This window comes from Cervus elaphus, chromosome 12 (genome assembly GCF_910594005.1).
Source record: "Cervus elaphus chromosome 12, mCerEla1.1, whole genome shotgun sequence".
Classification (NCBI taxonomy): domain Eukaryota; kingdom Metazoa; phylum Chordata; class Mammalia; order Artiodactyla; family Cervidae; genus Cervus; species Cervus elaphus.
The window spans coordinates 84,990,541-85,002,789 of NC_057826.1; the positions used below are offsets into that span (position 1 = coordinate 84,990,541).

A 12,249-nucleotide genomic window follows, 5' to 3' on the forward strand; every position below is an offset into this window, starting at 1 on the left:
TAATTTAAATTGGCGACTTACGTTCCCTTTTTCATAAACTGCCTATTCACATCTTGCCCATTTTTAACTGGTTTGTCTTTTTCTTATTTTAAGCTTAAGATCTTAATCTGGGAATATATGTGTGTGTGTGTGTGTGTTTATATATATATATATATGTATATATATATATATATCAGTTTCTATATTTAGCAACTTTGGTGAACTGTATTTATTTATTTTTTTTTTGACAGGAAATAGCATTTATTGGTGAGCGTGATTAAGGAGGGAACAGAGCTGATGCTCATGAGTGCAGGGCCCGCCATTTGTCCAGGGGACCACGATTAGGGATGTATTTGACCCCACAGCCGTCCGGGATGAGTCGCTTTTCTGCCACCATGTTCTCAAATTCATCCGCATTGAACTTGGTAAATCCCCACTTCTTGGAGATGTGGATCTTCTGACGGCCAGGGAACTTGAACTTGGCCCGGCGGAGGGCTTCAATCACATGCTCCTTGTTCTGCAGCTTGGTGCGGATGGACATTATGACCTGGCCAATGTGGACCCTGGCCACTGTGCCCTGGGCTTTCCAAAGGCACCACGCATACCTGTCTGGAGTCTATCAGCTCCAGCGCAAGACAACATCTTGTTGATGCGGATGACATGGAAGGGGTGGAGCCGCACTCGGATGTGAAAACCATCTTTGCCACAGCTTTTCACCATGTACTTGTTGGCACAAATACGGGCAGCCTCCAGGGCTTCAGAGGAGAGCTGCTCATACTCATCTGACACCATGTGGCCACAGAGTGGGAACTCATCCACTTTGGCCTTCTTACGCCCCAAGTCGAAGATGCGGATCTTAGCATCAGGGACACCTCGGCAGAAGCGGGACTTTGGGTACGGCTTGTTCTTACAATACCGGTAACACCGGGCGGGGCGGCGGCCCATGGCGACACCAGGATCTTCAGTGGCGTGCCGAAGGGAAAGACGGTGAACTGTATTTAACAAGTTTGGTTTGGTAAACTCTCTGATCAATTCTAGTAATTTATCCGTAGATTCTTGGAGGGTTTTCTACATATACAATTAGATTAGCTGCAGATAATAACAGTGTTGTTTCCTTCTTTCTCCTTGTATCTGTCTTGCCTTGTGGAGCAGAAGAGTGATAGCAGACACTTTTGCTTCATTCTACTCTTAAAGGAACGATGCTTTCAATGATTCACCATTATAAATGATGGCTATTGTCTTTTTTCTTCTTTTTTTCTTTTTATTTTGCTTTTTGGCCATACTATGTGGTATGTGGGATCTTAGTTCCCTGACCAGGGATCAAACCTGTGTCCCCTGCAGTGGTAGCTTGGAGTCGTAACCATTGGACTGTCAGGGAAGTCCCTTCTGTAGGCTTTTTAAAAAAAGATTACATTTTAATGTTAGGAAGTTTTGTTTTATTCCTGCTTTTCTAAGAGTTTTTTAAAATCAAGAATGGATGTTAACTTTTACTGACTGGATGTTCGCTTTTACTGACTGCCTTTACTACATCTATTTAGATAATCATACAACTTCTCCTTTAACCCATTAATGTGATGAATTAAAGTTATGGGCTTTAATGTTAAATGATCCAAATATTCTTGGGATAAATCCAGCTTAGGTTTTATGAATTGCCCTTAATATAAGCTGTTGGACTTGATTTACTAATAGTTTGTTTATAATATTTCCATCTATGTTTGTGAGGGATTCTGGTCTGAATTTTCTTTTTCATACAGTTCTTGATTGATTTTATTTCAAGGTTATACTAACCTCATATAAGTTGAGGAGCAGTGCTTTATTTGATATTCTTTATGTGAAATTAAAATCATTTGTTCTGTGAAAATTTGCTAGGAATTGCCTGAAAAATGGCAAGGCTTGTTTTTTTTTAATTTTTTTAAGACATTGAAACTGATTTAATTTCCTTAATACTGTTAGAAACTCAAGCTTTCTTGTAACAGCTTTGATAACTTGTATTTTTCTAGAAATGTTTCCCTTTTTAATAAGTTTTTTAATTCATTGATGTAATGTTGTTTATAGTATGCTCATTTTATCTGTTTAATCTCTTCTGTATTTGCAGCTTTCTTCAGTTCTCTGTTTCTGTTATTACTTGTTTATGCATGCTACTTACTACCCTCTTTTGTAATGAATCTTACCAAAAGTTTGTCTATTTTATCTGGCCTTGGCTTGTTGATCATCTCTATTATATATTTGTTTCATTTCATAAATTTTTGCTCTTATCTTTATATCTACTCTTAAGCTTTCTTTGTGTTTTTTCTATTGGGTTTTTTTTTTCTCTTAGAGTGAAAGCTAGCTCATTAATTTTCAGCCTTTTTTCTTTTTTAATGTAAACATCTAAAGCAATAAATTTCCCTGTAATTACCACTTTTGCTACACCCACCAGTTTTGATATTTACAGTTTTCATCATGTACCATATAGTTGTTTCTATACAACTTTTAATCTCTATTATATCTTACTTGACTCATAAATTATATAGAAATGTACTTTCTAATTTTCAAAACTTAGAGGACACTGTCATTTATCTTTCTGTTAAAGACTTTTAATTTAATTGCATAAGCTCTATCCATGATCATAGGTCATAAAATGTGATTTATGTGAATCAATTTCTTTGAAATTTGTTGAAACCGGCTTTATGGCCTTTTATCTAGTCAATTTTTGGAAATGTTCCATGTGCACGGGAAAAGAATGTCTATTCCTTGATTGTTGGATGTAGAGTGATTTATAAATATCCACTAAATCAAGCTAGTTGATTGTGTTATTCCAATCTTTTTTGACCCATTAATAATTGAGAGCTCTGTATTGAAATCTCCCACTATGTTAATGGATTGGTCAATTTCTATCCATAATTCTGTACATTTTATCTTGTGTATTTGTATACTATTTTAGTAGGCACCCACAACTTTAGAACTAATATATTTTCCTGATGGATTAAACCTTTTATCATTAAACTGATAAAAGGTCCTAATAATACATTTTTGCTTCATAGTCTATTTTATCTAATATCAATATAATCACACCGGCTTTCTTTTAATTAGCTTTTGCCTTTGTTCATCATTTTACTTTCATCCTTTCTATGTCTTTTAATTCTAGGTGTGTCTAGATTTTTTAAAAATCTAGATCTGAGCTCTTTTACTTGTTTGTTCCTTTTATACTTGTGGTTTCTCTTTATTTTTTTTAATTGGCCACACTGGGTCTTCGTTGCTGCTCGAGGGCGTTCTCTATTTGTGGAGAGCAGGGGCTGTCTCTAGCTGCAGTGGGTGGGCTTCTCCGTGGCTTCTTTTGTTGGGGAGCACAGGCAGGCTCTAGAGCACGTGGGTTTCAGTAGTTTTGGCTTAAGGACCCCGGAGCTGGGGGCAGTGGTTATGGCGCCCAGGCTTAGTAGCTTTGGGGGCATGTGGGATCTCCTCTGAGCGGGATGGAACATTCTGTCCTCTGCGTTGGCAGGCAGATTCCCAACCACTGGACCACCAGGGGAGTGCTATACCTGCGATTTTGGAAAATATTTCTACCATCTTAACGTTTATTTTCCATTTGTTCTCCTTTTCTCAATTTCTCCATTTTTTTCCCCCTAAACTAACTTTTTGTTTTTGTTTTCTTACTCTATTTTCTCCTCTACTGGTGTGGCAGTTATACTATCTCTGTTTTTAATAATTACTCTTGAAATTTTACCAGGTACATTTAACAAAGTCTGAAGTGATCAATACCTGAACCTTTCCAAGAAGAACTCCGAACACTCTACCTCCTCTTACCAGCCTTCCCTCTCTTTCCCCCACCTATAAATTATTATCGTCCAGTATTTGTGCCTGTCCTTTTCAACCCCACACATTACACGTCATCACCATCTTTCATTAGCAGTTTTTTGCAGTTATTTTAACTGCTATTTAACTGTTTATTTAAATAAATAGTTTATTTAACTGTTATCTGGGTTAGCAGTTACTTTGAAGATATCTTTCTTTTAGATTCACTGTTACTGTTACTGTCCAATTTGTTGTTTCTTTGTAGGCAGTCTTGCTTTTCTCTCTAGCTGCTTTTAACATTGTTGCTCTGTGGTTTCTCTACATATGTCCATGTGTATGTCTTTTTTTAACCTGCTTGATGCATGTTCTTTTTCTCCTCTCCATGTGTTGGTGTCTTTTACAGATCTGGAAATTCTTAGCCATTAGCTTCTCAAACATTGCTGCTTCTTTATTCTCTCTATTCTCTCCTTCTAGGATTCTAATTGGATATATTTTAGACCTTCTCATTCCATCTATTCTTCCCTTAACCTCTCACTGATATTTCTCATCTCCTTGACTCTCTGTGCTGCATTCTGGTAATTTTCTCAGATCTATCTTCCAGTTCATTAATTCATCATCCAGCTAGGTATAATCTGTTGTTTAATATGTCTATTGAGTTTTTAATCTCAACAACTAAATTGTTAAGTTCTATTTGCTCCCTTTTCAGATATGTCTTGTCATTTTCAATAGTCTCTTTGCCTTGCTCATTTAAAAAAATAACAGCTCTACTGAGATATAATTTGCAAATAGTAAGATTCACCCTTTGAAAGTGTACAATTCATGTTCATAGAAGTTGTGAAATAATTACCATGAATTCTCAAAAAATTCTATCATCCTGAAAAGAAACTCTATACTCATTAGCAATAACTGCCAGTTTCCTTATACCCTTGTCTCCCAAAAATCACTAATCTATTTTCTTTCTCTTTGGATTTGCTTATTGGAGACAATTCATGTGAATGGAATCATACAATATATATATAACCTTCTATAACTGGTTTCTTTCATCTAGCAAAATGTTTCCAATTTTCATCCATATTTTATCATTACTTTGTTCCTTCTTGTGGCTGAATAATATCCCATTATATGGGTCTACCATATTGTGTTTATTTATTTACCAGTTGATGGACATTTGGGTTGTTATTACTTTGGGGGTATTATGAATAATGCTGCCGTGAACATTTATGTACTTGTTTTTGTGTGAGTATATATTTTCTTTTCTCTTGGTTATATACCTATATATCTAAGTTATGTAGTAGCTCTATTTAACAGTATGAGAAATTGCCCGAAGGTTTTCCCATGGGGATGCACAATTTTACAATCCCACCAGCAATGGGATTGTTTGTTAATTTTTGGCTGTGCTGGTCTTTGTTGCTCACGTGGGCTTTCTCTCCTTGCGATGAGCAGGGGCTACTCTCAAGTTGTGGTGCACCATCTTCCCACTGTTGTGGAACACAGGCTCTAGAGAGAGCTCAGAGGCTTCAGTAGTTGATGGTGCATGGGCTTAGTTGCCCTGCAGCCTGTGGAATCTTCCCGAACCAGGGATCAAACCCATGTCCCTGCATTGGCAGGTGGATTCTTAACCATCGGACCACCAAGAAAGTCCCCATCTTTTATTTCTTTAAACATTTCCTTTCTAGTTATTTATTTCTTCTTCTATCTGAAAGTTGCAATATCTAAAAACCAGAGAGATCTATTGATAAATGTATTCTATTTTGTCTTCTATTCATGGTAGCATATTTCCTTCTATATTTGATGATATATTTCTGTGAAAATATAAGGTAGGGTTTTTCTTCTGTTCATTAGTATATCCCCATCATCTAGAACAATGACTGATACATAACAGATGCTCAACAAATCTGTTAAATGAACAAATGAGTCCTAAGGACCTAAGCAGGAAAGTAAACGCCAGAGAAGAACACATTTGCTTCTTCTTAGTGCCAAGATGCCTACAGACCCAGGGCTATGGTTAGCCTCTATCAGTCAGGCTCTCCTTGGGAAAACAGAAGCCAGATACTCTATGTATTCCGAGTGTATCCACCTTTGTTCATTCAGAAAATGGAAACCACACAGTGATTTAAACAGAGTATGTTTAATATCAAGAATTACTAAGCTAAGATAAAAGAGTAACTATAAGATATAAAAATAACTATAATGCAGAGACTCCACTGGTGGTCCAGTGGCTAAGACTCTACACTCCCAATGCACAGAGTTCAGGTTCCATCCCTGGTCAGGGAACTAAATCCCATAAACCACAACTAAGAGTTGGCATGTCACAACGAAAGATCCTGTTGCTGGCCAAAATCTCGGCCTTCTCTGCCTACCAAAGCCAAATGAAAAAATACGGAGAGTTTGGAGGAAATAGAAAGGTGGCTTTAGTTCTCAGCAGGTGGAGAGGGGAACAGCGTAGGCTCAGGCCTCAAGAACTGACCCCTTCATGAAAAGTCTAGGGGCTTATATAAGGCAAGGGCTGGTGGTCAGGAGTCAGTGACAAGGAACAAAGATGATAGGATCTTGGTTTCTTCCTCTTGCATTATCTCAAAGACAGTCATAGTCTGGTGTCAGTAACACAGTAATTGAGTCTGGCAGTTCAGTGTCTCTCATATCAGCCTTCTTTCTGATATGTAACTACAAGGGGAAGGGTGTTGTACGGGTAAACACCAGATAGGGGATGTATTTAGCCTAGAGTCAAAGGAAAAATTCTTAAAGAGTTGGGAATACCAGATCAGCTCACCTGCCTCCTGAGAAACCTGTGTGCAGGTCAAGAAGCAACGGTTAGAATCAACCATGGAACAGACTGGTTCAAAATTGGAAAAGGAGTATGTCAAGGCTGTATATTGTCACCCTGCTTATTTAACTTATGTGAAGAGTACATCATGCAAAATGTTGGGCTGGATAAAGCACAAGGTGCAATCCAGATTGCTGGGGAAAATATTAGCAACCTCAGATATGCAAATGGCACCACCCTTATGGCAGAAAGCAAAGAGGAACTAAAGAGCCTCTTGATGGATGTGAAAGAGGAGAGTGAAAAAGCTGGTTAAAAACTCAACATTCAGAAAACTAAGATCATGGCATCTGGTTCCATCACTTCATGACAAATAGATGGGAAAACAGTGACAGATTTTATTTTCTTGGGCTCTAAAATCACTGTCGACGGTGACTGCAGTCATGAAATTAAAAGATGCTTACTCGTTGGAAGAAAAGCTATGACAAACATAGACACTGTATTAAAAGCAGAGACATTACTTTTCTGACAAAGGTCCATATAGTCAACGCTATGGTTTTTCCAGTAGTCATGTATGGGTGTGAGAGTTGGACCGTAAAGAAGTCTGACTGTCAAAGAACTGATGCTTTCAAACTGTAGTGTTGGAGAAGACTCTTGAGAAATCAAACCAGTCAATCCTAAAGAAAATCAACCCTGAATATTCATTGGAAGGACTGATGCTGAAGCTGAAGCTCCAATACTTTGGCCACCTGATGCAAAGAACTGACTCATTGGAAAAGACCCTGATGCTGGGAAAGATTGAGGGCAGGAGGAGAAGGGGACGGCAGAGGATGAGATGGTTGGATGGCATCACCAACTTGATGGACATGAGTTTGAATAAACTCCAGGAGACAGTGAAGGACAAGGAAGCCTGGCATGCTGCAATCCATGGGGTCGCAAAGTCAGACATGACTGAGCGATTGAACAGCAACAAAGGAAAGAATGTGAATTGTAGCTCCTGCAGAGTTAGAGGGCAGAAAAGCAAACTTAGTTACAGACATTCAGAGTTAGAAACAGTTAAAGTGAAAAAAAAACAAAACTAGGAATGTTCAGGCTTGCTCACTGTTCTCTTTAGCTTCTTTGTTCTCAGGGAAGGGAAAGAGAAAAACTCATTCCTCTGTTTTCCTTTTCACTGCAACAATCCCACATGCCATTAATGAAAATCAAAGATCCTGTGTACCATAACTAAGAGCTGGCACAGCCAAATAAATATATAAAATATTAAAAATATATAAGCAAAATAGAATAGGACCATTATTTAAGGAAAAAAAAAAGGAATATAGTGCTGACAGAAAGTACCTAAGGAAGGACAAACGATGAAGGGGAGCTCCCTTCCCAAAGCTGGGGTTCAGACCTCACTGGAGAAGATGTGGGTGAAGACCACTGTATGGCAGAGAAGTTTGAAAGGCAGCCTGGGCCAGAGCCTGTCCTCAATGTCTGAAAAGGCAAGAAGCAGCCCAGTGAAGCACAGGTGAGCAGTGCCCAGGGCGCAGGTGGTCAGGCATGCAGGTGTGCGGAGGGAATGTAGCACCACTGTAGGAGGGAGGCCTGCAGCCCACTGTCGTGTTTGAGCGCCGAGGGAAGTGATCACCAGACCAAGCAGGAGCTGGGAGGTCACTGAGAGACTGTGTGTTCTGGGTGTGTGTCTGGGCAGAGCACCACCCAAATTGCTCCCATCCGTACCACCTTCCAATGTACAGCACCAGTACCAGCAGGAGAAGCCTTTCCTCCTCCAGTGTCTTTCCAGCGCCATCTACTGAAAAACTTAATATCAGGCTCATAGTAAGAAGATGCGTTTAAAAGTTTTGCCCATGATCACAGAACAGGTATTGAAAAGTGAATTTGGAACAAGAGAGAATAAAGTGATAGTTGGCATGCCAACCATCTCAGTTTTGGATACAGGGAAATTAGAGGTTTATATAACCCTTGGAAGGCTTGGGGAAGCAAAGGTAAGGGAAACTTCAACTGCAACTTCAGTCTGTAGCACCCACAAGGGTGGTTCTCAGGCTTGCCTGAAGGCCACTCTAATCTCAAGAACCTCTGGGAAAGAACCACCCTAATCTCAAGGGCCTCTGGGAAGCGCCCCTCACCCCCACCCCTCACCCTCTCAGGCTGCAGCATGTTGCAGGTGAGCCTCAAGAAGCACATCCTGAAGCCACCGTGAACTCATGTCTGGTCATGAGTCTTCAACTCCCCTGGAGAACTGTGCCCTCTTCCTCGCACCTGCCTTCGGCATCTGCCAATGGCCTCTCACGTGCAGCCTCTATTGGAACCCCACAGGGCAGAGGATTCTGGAAAGCAGAGGATTCTGGGAAATGTAGTTTCCACTTCTCAGTGAGGCAGAGGAAACCTCCCAGGTGGAAAGTGAAAATGAAGTCGCACAGTCCTGTCCAACTCTTTTCCACCCCACTGGCTGTAGCCTACCACGCTCCTCAGTCCATGGGATTTTCCAGGCAAGAGTACTGAAATGGGTTGTCATTTCCTTCCACAGAGGATCTTCCCGACCCAGGGATCGAACCTGGGTCTCCCTCATTGTAGGCAGACGCTTTACCATCTGAGCCACCAGGGAAATCCATAGAGGTGGGGCCAGTAACAAAAGACCATCCCTTAAACTGAGCTAAGCTGGAATTGATGCTTTTGAACTGTGGTGTTGGAGAAGACTCTTGAGAGTCCCTTGGACTGAGAGGAGATCCAACCAGTCCATCCTAAAGGAGATCAGTCCTGGGTGATCATTGGAAGGACTGATGCTGAAGCTGAAACTCCAATACTTTGGCCACCTGATGCGAAGAACTGACTCATTGGAAAAGACCCTGATGCTGGGAAAGATTGAGGGCAGGAGGAGAAGGGGACGACAGAGGATGAGATGGCTGGATGGCATCACTGACTCGATGACACGAGTTTGAGTAAACTCTGGGAGTTGGTGATGGACAGGGAGGCCTGGCGTGCTGCGATTCATGGGGTCGCAAAGAGTCGGACACGACTGAGTGACTGAACTGACTGACTGACTGACTGAAGGTGGAATCCTGAGGCAGATCCCTTATGTTGCCACTGGCCCAAGGACAAGCTTCCCAGAAGCAGCTAAAATGGGCATTTGCCCTTAGGGCTGCCCAATCTTTACTTTGCTTTCTAATCAGTGCTCCTTCCTCCAGTCTCAGGTCCATGATTTTTGTTTGTTTAGTTTTAGTGGTGAGGAAACCGATGATTTCCTTTACTATCTGCATACCCAGCAATGCATTAAAAAAAAATTTTTTTTTAAGGATCCAGTTGTTTTATATGGAGGGAGTCCTTCTAGGAATCAAGCCCATCACACCACCAAGAGGATCCAGGCTACTTTTTATTTATAAATATTTATTTATTTGACTGCCTCAGGTTTTTTTTTAAGATCCTCAGCAGGATCTTTATATTTATATTTATATTTATTTATTTATAAATATTTATTTATTTGACTGCCTCAGGTTTTTTTTAAGATCCTCAGCAGGATCTTTCATTGTGACACGTGGGCTCTCTACTTGTGGCATGTGGGTGTTCAGTCACTTCAGTCGTGTTCAACTCTTTGCAACCCCATGGACTGTAGCCTCCCAGGCTCCTCTGTTCACGGGATTTTCCTGGCAAGAATACTAGAGTGGGTTGCCATGCCCTTCTCCAGAGGATCTTCCCGACCCAGGGATCGAACCCACATCCCCTCTATTGGAAGGTGGTTTCTTAACCACTGGACCACCAGGGAAGTCCCCAGGCTGCTCTTTGAAAGAATGATTCCAACTCAGCAAGGTTCTAAAGTCAGTGGAATAATTTTAGTGCCACTGCTCACAATAGAAAAAACACTAAGAAATAAGTGATTCAAATATGTGGCTGTGTCACAGAGGCTTGTGAGGATCTGGTGAAATCTAGAGCTCCACAATACATATATATCCTCAAAACATGTTGCATATAATTTCAAGTGGTGCAAAGTCCCCTGATGCCCATCTGTGGACCCTGCCCATGGAGAGTAAGAACTTGACAAAAGAGAAATAAGATCCATACAAAATGTTAGTCCAGCTTTTATAAAGAGGCCAAAGCAGTTGGCATTTTCCCACCCAGTGCTGTTCTAAACATTAATAAAAGCATTTCTAACTATATGTTCACTGCTCACCATTTCTAGCATATTAGTTTTAAATCATGCTAAAGACATAACATTTTTCTTGTTGCATAAGAAAATTTGCCGTGGAAGACGGCTCCTTGTGTAATTAAGGTCTACAGTGGCTCTGTGCCTGTTTCATAAGGACTGAGCAGGGTTTTAGTAGTTATTATAAAGATTTGTTTGTAATAACTTTACTTATAAGGCATTTTCATCATTTAATTTATGTCAGAGCCTTAATCAGGGACAAATTCACAACTCAAACTACGTTCTTATGGGGAAAAGACACTTTTATGCAGTGGACAATTGTTTTCAGGAATGCCCTGGGGAAAAAACTGGATTGTCGTGTTTCGTGCGTTTTAGCCTCGTCTCCCCACCCCGACCCCAAACCCAACTATCTTAGGGGTTACCCAGGGAAGGGACGGCAAAGCAGGAAGACCTGGAATCCATCCCAGCTTCTGCTGGGTAACCTCGCATCACATCTTCAAGTTTCTGTTTAATCATCTGTCAAAAAGTAATGACAATACTCAGAGTGGGTGGGCAAGAACTGTAAGGTTGTAAGAAATATCAGTTCCATGTGTACTATTCTGGTACAGTTCAGCAAATGCTTATTGACTGATTCGGTAACTGAGAATTGGCTCTGGTCAGACATCCAGCTAGGAAAAGGGATCCTGCTTTGTCTGCTGGGTCTATTCAGCCTTATGACTTGCCCATTGTTTGACGGAGGATACTGTAGCCAAACTAATGAATAGTTAATTTAAAGTCAGGCAGCTAGGGCTTTTTCTTTGGGTGGAAACTTAACTCCCAGACAATATATACATTATGTATAGACTGCTTGTACCTACCTCTGCATGTGGCACTCAGGCCAGAGTCCCGCACAGAAAGATGATGGAAAGGCAGGGGAAGATGAGACATAGGATGGGGGTGAATGACCCTCCCCTCTCACATCACAGGGGTGAGGAAACTCCAGGCCATGAGAGTGAAACGTACAACTTGATTCGTCATCAGGGTGATCCTGTCATGGTTAGCTCTGCTATTGTCCAGAAGATAGTCTTTTTTGAGGCCTAGTGCTAGGCAGAGTGGGTTTCCCAGGTGGCCAGGTGGCGCAGTGGTGAAGAATCTGCCAGTCAGTGTGGGGGGTGCAAGAGACACGGGTTTGATCTCTGGGTCGGGAAGATCCCCTGGAGTAGCAAATGGTAACCCTTTCTAGTATTCTTGCCTGGAGAATTCCATGGACAGAGTCTGCAGGGTTCCATGACTTAGCGACTGAGGATGCATACATGCTAAGCTGAGCATCCAAAGTTTTTTAAGATTAAAGATCACTTGAAATGGTATTTCTATTTCCAGTTTGCAGTTTTTCTTTCTAAGATTTTTTTTTTTTTAATGTGGAACTATTTTCAAATTAGTTATTGAATTTGCTACAGTATTGCTTCTGTTTTATGTTTTGGTTTCCTAGCTGCGAGGCATGTGGGGTCCTAGCCCCCTGACCAGGGATCGAACCCATACCCCCTGCACTGGAAGGCTAAGCCAATGCTGGACTGCCAGGGAAGACTCTGCTGTTTCTTATAAAGCTAAAGGTACA

General features: G+C 40.9%; 1 pseudogene across 1 annotated transcript; it reads right to left on the reverse strand.

Annotated features, from left to right (window-relative positions):
* Positions 1 to 215: 215 nt before the first annotated feature.
* LOC122705474 lies at positions 216 to 967 on the reverse strand (annotated as a pseudogene). The gene has a single exon (XR_006344108.1). The product of XR_006344108.1 is annotated as a 60S ribosomal protein L10-like (transcript).
* Positions 968 to 12,249: the final 11,282 nt, after the last annotated feature.